General features: G+C 35.6%; 1 protein-coding gene across 5 annotated transcripts in view; it reads left to right on the top strand.

Moving 5' to 3' along the window:
• The window catches only part of ncoa2 (nuclear receptor coactivator 2), a 128,665-nt gene that overhangs the window by 22,158 nt on the left and 94,468 nt on the right, over positions 1-12,039 (top strand). For all 5 annotated transcript variants that reach the window (XM_051097755.1, XM_051097757.1, XM_051097756.1 and 2 more), the window contains exon 2: positions 8,790-8,876. The gene's annotated coding sequence lies outside the window, so the exon portion shown is untranslated. The remainder of the gene's footprint in view (positions 1-8,789; positions 8,877-12,039) is intronic.

The following is a 12,039-nucleotide window of genomic DNA, read 5'->3' as shown; positions in this document are numbered from 1 at the left end:
TCACGTGTGAATGTGGTTACAAGCTATCACATTCAACATACAGAAAAGGGGATGCACGCGTTTACAAATATATTATTGAAATGAGGTGTTGGAAGAGTCACGCGGTCAGTCATGTTTAGGGAGAAATGATTACCTCTGTGAAGTCACCATGCTGTGGAATTTACAGCTTTAATACTGCAATAACCTGAAACATTAACGGCCAGGTTGGTGGTGCCGAGCAGCACGTTTACTGCTAGATGCATGGCTTTGGCTTCCTTTTAAGATAAGGAACTATGTCTACAGAGCAAGAAAATTTTATCAACATTGTTTAGTGGACAATATTTAGTGACGTTAAATTAAGGTAAGCGTTGGCAAGCGGGTAGGGACTCTGTGGCATGTGGCAGTAAGTATTGTGCAAATCAGATTTTCTTCCGAAAATGTAAAAGTCTGGTTAAGTGTGTATCATTTGATTAGCTCCATTGGCCTGTACAGTGTGGTGATGTTATTTACTTCGCTGAGGCTTTAAATCTTTGTCTGACTAATACAATCAAGAAGTTGATGGATTGCCAGTGAAAATGTTGACATGGAAGGTTAAATTTGTATTTGGCCTCCGCATCTGGCCCATTGTGGTCAGTTTTGAGTGAGTAAAAGAATCTGCGCAGCCAATCTAATCTTTAGCCCTTGAGTGGTACGATTAGCTGGCTGCTTTCCCCTGACATAAGCCTTTAGTGACATCCCCACTGAGATGACTTGCACCTGCTTCGGGCCAGGAGGAAACAGAGAGGATCATGGGGGAGAGAGCAGGATCACTTACCCTCAAACACAGGGTTTAGACAATCCCACTCACGTCTAGTCAAAGAGCTGCTAAGTGAACTTGACTGAATACGTGAGACTTCTCAAAAGTATGAGGCGCTGTAGGGTTTGGACTCCTTTTTGAATGGCATTATTTTGTGAGCGTAGCATTCCATTTCTTCCTTGGGGTCCATGTGTAATTTTATTGTTTTTTGGCGGGGGACTAAAACTGCCCCCTTTCTATGCGACTCTTGGAATTAAACGGGCAGGTTTTTTTGCTACTGTGTCTTTTAAGATTTTTATGTAAATAGCTTTGTGTGAAATGAGTAACAGCTTGTGGGCTTTGGGTTTGCTCTTGGGTTCAGTATAGTATGAACTGTCGCATCCTTCAATTACAGTCCCTTTGCAGAGCCTGCATTAATTTATGACGGAAGTTTGCTAACGGAGTAAATGTAAAATGTAATTCGAAGTATGAGTGACACATTCCAGTAGTTAAGATTTGAAACAACATTCATGAACCTTGTCTAAAATAAACTTGTATTATTTACGGTAACACTTTATTTGGTTACACTTTATTTTAAGGTCCAGTTCTCGCTTTTAACAAACTATTACTTTGGCCTCAATAAACTACTCATTTGCTGCTTATTAGAAGTTAGTAAGGTAGTTGTTAAATTTAGATATTGGGTAGGATTAGGGATCTAGAATATGGTCATGCAGAATGTGCTTTATTAAGTACTAAAAAATAGCCAATATGAAATGAATAGGCATGCTAATAAGCAACTAATTAAAGGAATAGCTCACTTTCAGAACAAAAATTCACAGATAATTTAAATTTACTCAACCCCTTGTCATCCAAGATGTTCATGTCCTTCTGTCTTCAGTCGTAAAGAAATTATGTTTCTTGAGGAAAGCATTTCAGGAATAATCTAAATACAGTGGACGTCAATGGTGCCCCCAAATTTGAATTTCCAAAATGCAGTTTAAATGCAACTTCAAAGGGCTCTAAATGACCTAGCCAAGGAAAAAGGGTCTTATCTAGCAAAACAATCGGTCATTCTCAAAACAAATTGACAATTTATATATTTTTTAATCTCAAATGCTTATCACATAATATAAACATAAACATAATTTCTTATCGATTAAAGAAAGAAAGACATGAAGATCTTGGATGACAAGGGGTGAGTTATATGTAAATTTTTGTTCTGGAAGTGAACTACTTCTTTAATAGTGAGAATTGTTCACTATACTAAAGTGTTACCCTTTATTTTAAGGACCTATTCTCACTATTAACTAGTTGCATATTAGCATGCATATTACTAGCATATTGGCTGTTTATTAGTATTTATAAATGCTATATTAATGTCTTATTTTGCACGATCATATTTTAGAGCTCTTAAAACTACCTATACCGAAACTTAACAACTTCCTTACTGACTATTAATAAGCAGCAAATTAGGAGTTTATTGAGGGAAAAGTTGAAGTTAATAGTCAATATGTGTTCTTTATTCTTAAGTATTGTCGTTTTTACTAATATTTTGAATCAGCTTTTATTTTCAGCTTTCATTTTCAGTTTTATTCATTTTGTTAGGTGCTTTTGTCATTTTGGTAACACTTTAGTATAGGGACCAGTTCTCACTATTAAACTAGTTGCTTAATTTAGAAAGCACATATTCTGCATGACCATATTCTACATCCCTAATCGTACCCAATGCCTAAACTTAACATTTAGATTACTATTTATAAGCAGTGAATTAGGAGCTTTTTGAGGCAAAAGTTGTAGTTAGTAGTTTGCTAATGGTGAGAATTGGACCTTAAAATAAAGTGTGACAAATATTTATTTTATTTTGTCATTGATTTAAAAATGCATATTTCTATATAGCTATATATTTTTTTTAATTTCAGCTTTTTTTCAGACATATTAGTACTTCAACCTAAAATTCAACTAATGCACCATTAGTTTTTCATCTAATAATATAAAAACTAAATAGAATAAAATAATATTTTATTTTATTTCAGCTTTATTTAGTCATTTTGGGGGCACCGATAGCCACGTGACAATATAACTTTCAGTGCTTTATCTGATGTGTTTCATCCTTGTTTTTGTTTTGTTTTATGTCAAAGTGCTCTGTCCTGTGTTGTTCTGCGTGAGAGTGCTGACATGCAAATGTGTTATTTTCTGTTTGTTCTCATGCACGTACGACACACTTTACTTTCAATTTGAGTTTGTTTAAATTTCCAAAGAAGCATGCTTATTGGTGGTTCAGAAGTCCAAAAACTATGTTTATTGGTTGAATATATGACAGTTTGAACCAATCCGGGCACGGGGGTGGGACTAAGCGTCAACAATCGTTCCTGCTTGGTTCAGAGGCACAAAATGCATTGGTTTCCTCTGACGAATCAATGCGATCAAAATGTGATATAGTAATCACGTTCACTACGAAGCCTCTGAATATACAAATGAGTCAAAAAAAGAGGAGAATCTCAGCTTTGTGGTGCTTTTTAAAGCATTCAGATTGGATTAGTGGTTTAAAAGTTATTACATATTTAAAAACAATAGTTATTTGTAGCCGCGGGCGGCTGTCTCTCTCTTTGAGGGTTAAAAAAGAATAATAAAATAATTACAAGCAAAAGGACACCTACAGTAGAGCAAATACATAAGAAATGCTACACATGTAAATTAAATCATATTAATACAAAAGTAATTTAGTCAAGAGAAGTGAGAGATTTTCTGTTTTGTTGTTTTATTAACATGAATGACAGACGGCAGGAATATTAGACTGCTGTCACTTTAAGAGCCGCCCGGATTCAATATACTGTTACACATGTGTTTTCTTTCTCAGCTGTTTGCTTTCACTTAAGACCTACATTACTGTGTTTATGAGGATACTTACAAAAATGGGCATTTTGACACATGCAAGTGTGCGTATTTAACCATTCAAGGCCTATGAAGCAGGAAGAAGACATTCAGTACTCAATACTTCAATACTATGAGCACTTTGTCTTCATGTGTGCATGACTCTGTGACAGTCTCTCAGACAGCTGAAGCAAAACTAAAGAAAAACTGAAGGATGTGCAGAGCTGTAGATGCTACACACAACCAAAACAGCTCAGATCCGTTCCCACATTTTACCAACTAGGTAGGAAGTTTTGAATCCCCAAATTACCATGTTTTCTTGTAAATTTGATTTTCGTGAAATGTCCTGTCCTCTCAGTTTCTAATGTGTATGCAAGATGTCTCTTTACTCCAATCCATAGGGAAATATTCCTAAAGTGACATTATAAAGAAGAACAAGTGTTCAGCCAATCATTTCTGTGCTGTTGTTGTATTAAGCCTCACAGTGGCCAGTGGTTGAGATGATGGGGAATATGGTCTGTGGTGTTGTTACACATGCAACTGTAACACTGACATGAACTTTTGACCCAGACTGCAGATGGAGAGAGACTGAGGGTCTAGGGGAAAGGCTTGCAGGACGTCCCACTCTATCACAGCATGTTCGTTAGGAATAGATCCACGGTGTGTGGTCTGCTGCATGTGTGTGTGTCCAGGCCCTTTGGTGTGGACTGTTGAACTGTAATTGAAAAGTAAAGAGCAGCTGTTATGAAACCTCATTAGAAGTTTATCTACAGTTGTGACCGTTTGATTCAGTTGAGATGCTGTGATCATAAAAAAAAGCTTGTGACTTTTTGGGTTTGAAAGACATTTCCACAAAAACAAAAAGCTTCCTTTGGTGACAGCTGACTCAGTCGGTTGACTGATTTACTATGGTTGAGAGACCCCATAACTACAGTGACCAATCGGGTTAAGATCTGCCGTGGGCTAGAACAAACATGTGACACAAGAAACTGAGGGAAATTCCTCCGGCCTCAGAAAAGCCTTTTTTTAACTTCCCCCTGACCAATGAGAAGATAAATGAAGTCTTTCAGAACGCATCTGATGCGTTTCTCTGTACATAATTTTGACTAATAGTGATTTGGATATGCTAGATTAATTTTAATGTACCTTTTTTTTTTTTTTACACAGGCCACATGATTTCTCTGTTTCCCACTTAGATGGATAACCCATTTACACGCTTGTGTAACTATGTAGTGAATTTATTATTTTTATTATTATTTATAGAAACACCTGCCCAGAGCGTTCTTGTTATTTAATGTAGCCATCAGAAACCCAGCGCTAGGTCTTTTGTTCTCCCTTTGTGTCGTTGTCACTGCGCGCATGGTGTTGTAGCAGGGCGGCTGCTGTGAAACTACATGTAGCAATATCTGGTCAGCACATGACATCATGTGACAGCGCTGCGGATGGCCCTCCCCTCAGGTATTTGTTCACAAGCTCCCAGGAGAGCTTCTGCATAAGTCAACAACCCCTTTAAAGGCATTTGCTCACAATGGGAGAATTCTGGCTGTTTCCACACGCGCTTTCAACTTTGTTGAATGATACTTACTGCGGCAAGTAATTTTTTTTCTTCTCAGAGGCTAATTCTGGGATCGGGGAGATGATTTAAACCCTTTTTTCCACTAATTACTTGCTGAACATAATTAAAAAGGCGTACTTCATGTTACTATCTAATAAGCTTGAAACGATTCCCTTGTGGAACCAGAGGCCCTGAAGACGTGTGTAACACTATTAAATCTTTACCAACCTGATGATGATTGTCATTTTTTTTTTTTCCTTCTCTTCCTGTTATTTTTTTCCCCCCTCCAATTTTTCCCCTTTCTAATGATGTTGAGCTCATTTTCTGTCCCTTAATAGTCTTCAAAAAAAGTTTGTGATGATTGCCTTATACCAGTTTGGGGATTCTAGCACCATTTGGGTTTTTGAAAGTATTGATAATATCATGAAATTTAGCCTGAGCACCAAATCAGCATATTAGAATGATTTCTGAAGGATCATGTGACTCTGAACACTGCTGAAAATGAAGCTTTGCCATAATAAATAGCTTTTTAAAATTTATTAAAATGAAAACACTTACTTCAAATTGCAGTTATACTGTTTGTCACAGTATCATTGTTCTTTCCGTGACTAATCCGTTCACTCCTTTTTTTATCACCAAAAAACCTAAGTAGTCTCAATTGTCAAGCCGTTTTGATTTCCTGAGCAGTATGATGTCATAATGCTCAGGCCCCACCCACAACAGTTGACTGACTGTCATATATTAGTATAATTCCCTCAGCCAGTTGTATGCTGTCCGCCATTTTCTCTGTGCACAAGCAGCTGTGGCGACAGCAGTGTCTTGTAAGCAATGCAGGTGTTTTGTATTTGGATGTAAAAGTGAATATAAGAGTCTTCATTTTCTTCCAACATTAGAGCCACCAAGGATGCAGTAGATTAGTATTGTTTTTGACGGTAACGCACCACCAAATACACAAAAAAATGGAAGAGTCGGGTGGGGTGAGCAGTAGTTCATTATAATTTAAAGAAAAATGCACCATACGTCTTTTTTTTTTATATTAAAGGGGACATCGGATAAAAAATTCACCACCCTACAATGATTAAAAATCCAGTCACTTCTCCTTTTTTATCCCCAGAAAAACTAAAGAGTCTCAATTATCAAGCTGTTTTGATTTTCTGAGCAGTATGACATCATATTGTTCAGGCCACGCCCACGATCGCTGTTGGACTGTGTCATATTAGCATATTCCTGCCCTCAGACAGTTGTACGCTATCTGGCATTTTCTCTACGCTCGAGCAGCTGTAGCTACATCGCCTCGTAAGCAATGCAGGTGTTTTGTATTTGGATGTAAAAGTGAACGTAAGGGATGAATGGATTCATTTTGTTTTTGATGGTAAATCAAATACACAAAAAATGGAAGAGTGGAGCAGGGTGAGCAGTAGCTCATTATCTTTTAAAGAGACATGCACTGAAACGTCTTTTTGAAATATTAAAGGGGACATTGGATGCAAAATTCACTACCCTACAATGATAAAAATCCATTCACTCCTTTTTTTTTAATCCCGAAAAATCCTAAACGGTCTCAATTATTAAGCCGTTTTGGTTTTCTGAGCAGTATGATGTCATGTTTCTCAGACCACGCCCACAACCGTTGACTGTCCTGTATTAGCATATTTCCCTCAGCCGCTTGTATGCTGTCCGCCATTTTCTCTGTGCCCGAGCAGCTGTAGCGACAGCATTGTCTCGTATGCAATGCAGGTGTTTTGTATTCGGATGTAAAAGTGAACATAAGAGTCTTCATTTTCTCCCAACATCAGAGCCACTGAGGACGCAGTGGTTTAGGTTTGTTTTTGATGGTAACGTGCCACCAAATACACAAAAAAACAAAGAGGGGGCAGGGTGGACAGTAGCTTTTTTGTTGTCATTTAAAGAGACATGCACTGAAATGGGTTGCTGCAAACAGAGCTGTTTTTGACAAGGTAAAAAGGTGTTGTTTACACGACCATTGAGGATTTTTAAACAGAAACGAAAAAAGAATCATTCCAACTTGTGGAAAATGGGCATCCAATGTCTTTTTTAAAATATACTGACCCCAAACCAACCTGGTCTCATGATGAAAATGTACCTGTGGGAACTTTTCTGCAAGATCCGAAATCTGTACTGCCATGTACCTTTCATGACATATTCAGTGTGAAATGTCCACTGGGTGGTGATAAACAAATGGAGTTTTTTTGCCCTGGAACAGATGAACGTACATATGGTACGTTTTATTTGGCATTGGCTTTGTACGTGTCACCGCAGTTCTGACTTGAAATGTCCGTTGAGTGGTGCTACAACTCTAAAAAATTGAATGTGTTTCAGCTCTTTTATCATAAGTCATTTTTTTCACAGGATTCATACCCAACGATTTTACATCCTAAGTCTAATTCTGTGCCAGCTAAGCTACCGAGCAAGCTTGTTACGTCTGGAAAGCGAAACATATGGAGCTGTTATCATAACTGTGTACAAAACGATTATAAGTACTCGCTGTTTTACCGCCATTTCATCAGTGTACTTCTTGGTACGTATTTCGCGTCTTGCGAAAAATTTCCCAGAGGTGCGTTTTCATCATGAGACCAGGTAGCCAAACATTTGAACATATTTTGTAAAACCTTCTCCTCTCTCAAATGCCTAATGTTGTATTTTCCTCATTTTGTCTTTTGAGCTCACTTAAAGTGTGCTGATTCAACTGTCCTTTGTGTCGTTCAGCTTTCATTAACTTTTTAACAGACGGACTAAGAGTATAAAGAGTACTGTGGGATCAATTAGATCTTTCCCCCTTGTCATTATTGAGAAGGCCAGGACTGAGATGGCTGATTAAAACTTATATCCAACTCTTCATTTTTCAACAAGTTTGTAGAAACGGATCGCTCTCATATGGTAGTTCACTTAAGCTAATTGCCTGAAAAACATGACTGGATGGTTTCATTGTGTTTTACTAACTACATCAGAACTAGCTATCGTCTTTCATTAAAAAAAGAAGAAGAATCTTGATTTGAAAGATGCACATATGGCAAACCACTATCAACCACTTGTGAGCAGTATCTTATTTTGGAACTGAACTATTCACATGCAGTTAGAATTGATATCCATTAGCTGTTCTTGTTTCTTTTTGGACAAATTATAAGCAAAGGCTTCTCCATATGGGTCCCAAGGACATAAACCATGAATATTACCCAATCGTTGACCTCTGTGGGTCTTCTCAGTAACACCCGAGCGCGGTTGGTCCTCTCGGAGCCGGTGCCGGCAAGGTGTCGTTATTAAGAATAGCCACACTCTTCCTGACAGGTCTGGGAATACTCAGCTGTCTCTTCGGTTGGCTGATAGCTCTCTGATAGAGGACAGCTCAAGTGCCGTACTCGCAGCTGACAGGGCTCTGCTCGCACAAGACAGACAGGGAAGTGATGTCATCGAATCTGACGTCATACAAACCTTAATGTTTACTTCCACAGAGGTCAGTCGATAGCGTGGCCTCAAAACGTGAAGGTTGTTTGCAGAAAGCTATATTAATAAGGTTTTGACATGTGCTGTATTGCATTGCTTGTTGAGCCTTGGTTGAGATTTTGACTGGATGGTTTTGCTTTTCCACAGATTGAGAGAAGTGAATAATGCCCAAAGATTTCCACTGGTCCCACTGCTGCAGAAATGCCCTGAGGCCGAGTCTGGACTGAAGCCAAGGTGAGCTTAGCAACCTGTGATAACCACAAAGACACTTTTTTTCACACTTTCCTCTATCAAATGGTTGGTTAATACATGATGTTGAAGGTCTAATGTGTGTTTATGAAACTACATGGTGAGAAGATGAAGAAAACACTTGTGTGATATACGGCAAAACAAATGAAAGTGTGAGTTAGTGTGGTTTGTGTGGGAGGCGTGACATCATTTCCTTTCTGTATTTGGTTTGAGCAGCAAAAAAGGAACCTTGTTTTCTCTTGTTTGCATCCTTGAGCACTTCCATTTTTCCTTCTGTCTTTTATTTCTCTATAACTGCGGTTTCTAACTTTTAAAAGCCCAGACTCTCAGCCAAACCAGGGACCTCCATTTTAAAAATATGAATTGTTGTGTCAGTAAAACTTTAACCTGTTAACCAGTGAAATAAGCCAAAGAAATTACATCAGCATTGTAGGTTCTGACGAAAGAAGATACTTAGAGGGTTTATCATATTTTTTTAAATTGTAATTAAATGAACCATGTTAACAGATTTTGAAACTTGTTGTAGATTTTGTTTTGTTAAATCCTTTTTTTTTTAAATATATATTCTGGCACTGGATCTGTATTTATAGCCATTTATAAAAAAATCTATAATATATAAAAATTTGATTCAACATTTTATATATTTCATATGTTTAAGTCTGTTTGTAACCGTTTAATGTGTTGTTTACTAACATAAGATAAAAAAAGTAAAATTTATGTTTATATATTTTTTATATAATATGTAAATAAAAAGGAGAAATGAATACATGATATGCAGTATATACATTTTGTAATGTATCCAAATTAATTTAAAATTGGAATTTTTAATTTTACAAATAACAGTACTATACATTATATACTATAATTAATAACATGGTATATTTATATATTTACTAATGTTTTATATATATATATAATTTATGAATATAAAATATATACTTACATTTTATATGAACGTGTTAAAAAATTAAATTCAATTTGAAATTTATTTTTACAATTAATAGTGTTGTATACATTTATATCATTATGTATTGATATATTTACTAATATAATGTAACAACAAATCTAAAATGTATTTATATTTATATTTTTTTAAGTACATAGATGTGCATCATACATATTTCTATATAGATTAAAGATTTATATTTTTGATATTCAGATATTTTATACAAATGCATTAAAAATGAATTTAAATGTTGAAATATATTTTTATTTTTTATTTATATTAATATATATATATATATATATATATATATATATATATATATATATATATATATATATATATATTTATGTATTTATAACTAATAACATTCTATATTTGCTAATGCATTTATATTTATATATTTATTTGTGTGTGTGTGTATATATATGTGTGTGTGTGTGTATATATATATATATATATATATATATATATATATATATATATATATATATATATATATATATATATATATATATATATATATATATATATATATATATATATATATGTGTGTGTTAGTATTTATGTATTATTATGTATTTATATATTATTATATATTATATTATATATCATATAGTATTTAAGTATTTACGAATATATAACATGTATTTCTTAATATATTTATATTTTAGATATATTTAAATATTTTATACGAATGTATTAAAACATTAATAAAAAAAATTATGGGACCCTGGAGCACAAAACTAGTCATAAGGGTCAATTTTTGGAAATTGAGATTTATGCATCATTTGAAAGTTGAATAAATAAGCTTTCCACTGATGTATGGTTTGTTAGGATAGGACAATATTGACAATATTTGGCCAAGATAGAACTGAAAATCATGGAAATCTGGAATCTGAGAAAATGCAATGCATATTATTAATCAAAAATTAAGTTTTGGTATATTTACGTAGGAAATTTACTAAATATCTTTATGGAACATGATCTTTACTTAATATCCTAATGATTTTTGGCATAAAAGAAAAATCAATAATTTTGACCCATACAATGTATTGACTCACTACAAATATACCCGTGCTGCTTATGACTGGTTTTGTGATCCAGGGTCACATCCATTTTTACAATTAATAATGTTATACATTTATATATTTATTTTAAATTACTAACAGGCATTCAGAGAATCAATCAATAGTTTGATTCTACAACTCCAGTCAGTTGCACTCAGAATAGCAGGCGCAAAAGAGAGCATGTGTTTGGCTGCATGTGGATGCCACAGTCACCACCTGCTCTGCTTGAACCATTGCTCTCTCCTGTCATGTGACTGAAGAGCAGGGTATTGTCTTGGTTTAAAAAGAAGAGCGCTCGCTGTGAGCAGATCGTCAGAGAGGAGGAATTTTCGAGCGTGGATCATTCGCTGTGTTTTGTAGCGGGGTGGGAGGGGTTGCCGGGGCTGGATTTTCCTGTATGGAGAGGAGGGCGAGGGAAGCTGGGGGTGGGGCAACTGTAGTCGCTCAGATGGGATTTGCATTAGTAGTTTGTCAGCTGTCATTAGGAGCAGATGACAGTGAGGATAAGCTGTTTGCACACGGCTCTCTCTCTCCTCCCCTCCTCCATGAACTGGCCGTTGCATACACCTTAGAAAAACCAAAGCCAAAGTGCTTCTTTTTGAGTGCTTCAAGTGTGAAATTTCAGATGACGGTTAATTGTCATCCAATTAATTGAGATTAACAGTTTAATTGTCTGTTTTGTTCTCGTCACTTACATTGTGAGATTAATACGCACAATCTTTAGGCAGACACATTGAACATAGCATATCACAAATTAATTTGAAATTAAAGCTACTGTAAATATGTTGGTTAATAGTTTTTTAAAAATATATTCATCATTCTCTCATCTGAAGGTGATGAACCGCATAGACTATTTTTGTGCAATTAACTTTGTGTGAGAACATGTAACAGCCTAAAATATTATGCCATTATGTAAAAGAGTTTATTAGAAACCACCGCAGACTGTATGTGTTCATATTAGGGCCTATCGGAAGTGTCTATAATGCTCACGTTTCTCAAGATGTGCTCTGAGCAGGTTTTGTGATTCACATAACATGCTACAGCACCAAAATGTGGCATTTGATTTAAAATTTGGCTGGCAGTATATCATTTGAATGTCAAGTGCACAAGCATTGTATCCAGATGATTATGTAAT

This window comes from Labeo rohita, chromosome 24 (genome assembly GCF_022985175.1).
Source record: "Labeo rohita strain BAU-BD-2019 chromosome 24, IGBB_LRoh.1.0, whole genome shotgun sequence".
NCBI lineage: Eukaryota > Metazoa > Chordata > Actinopteri > Cypriniformes > Cyprinidae > Labeo > Labeo rohita.
This window is presented reverse-complemented; position numbering and strand designations above follow the sequence as displayed.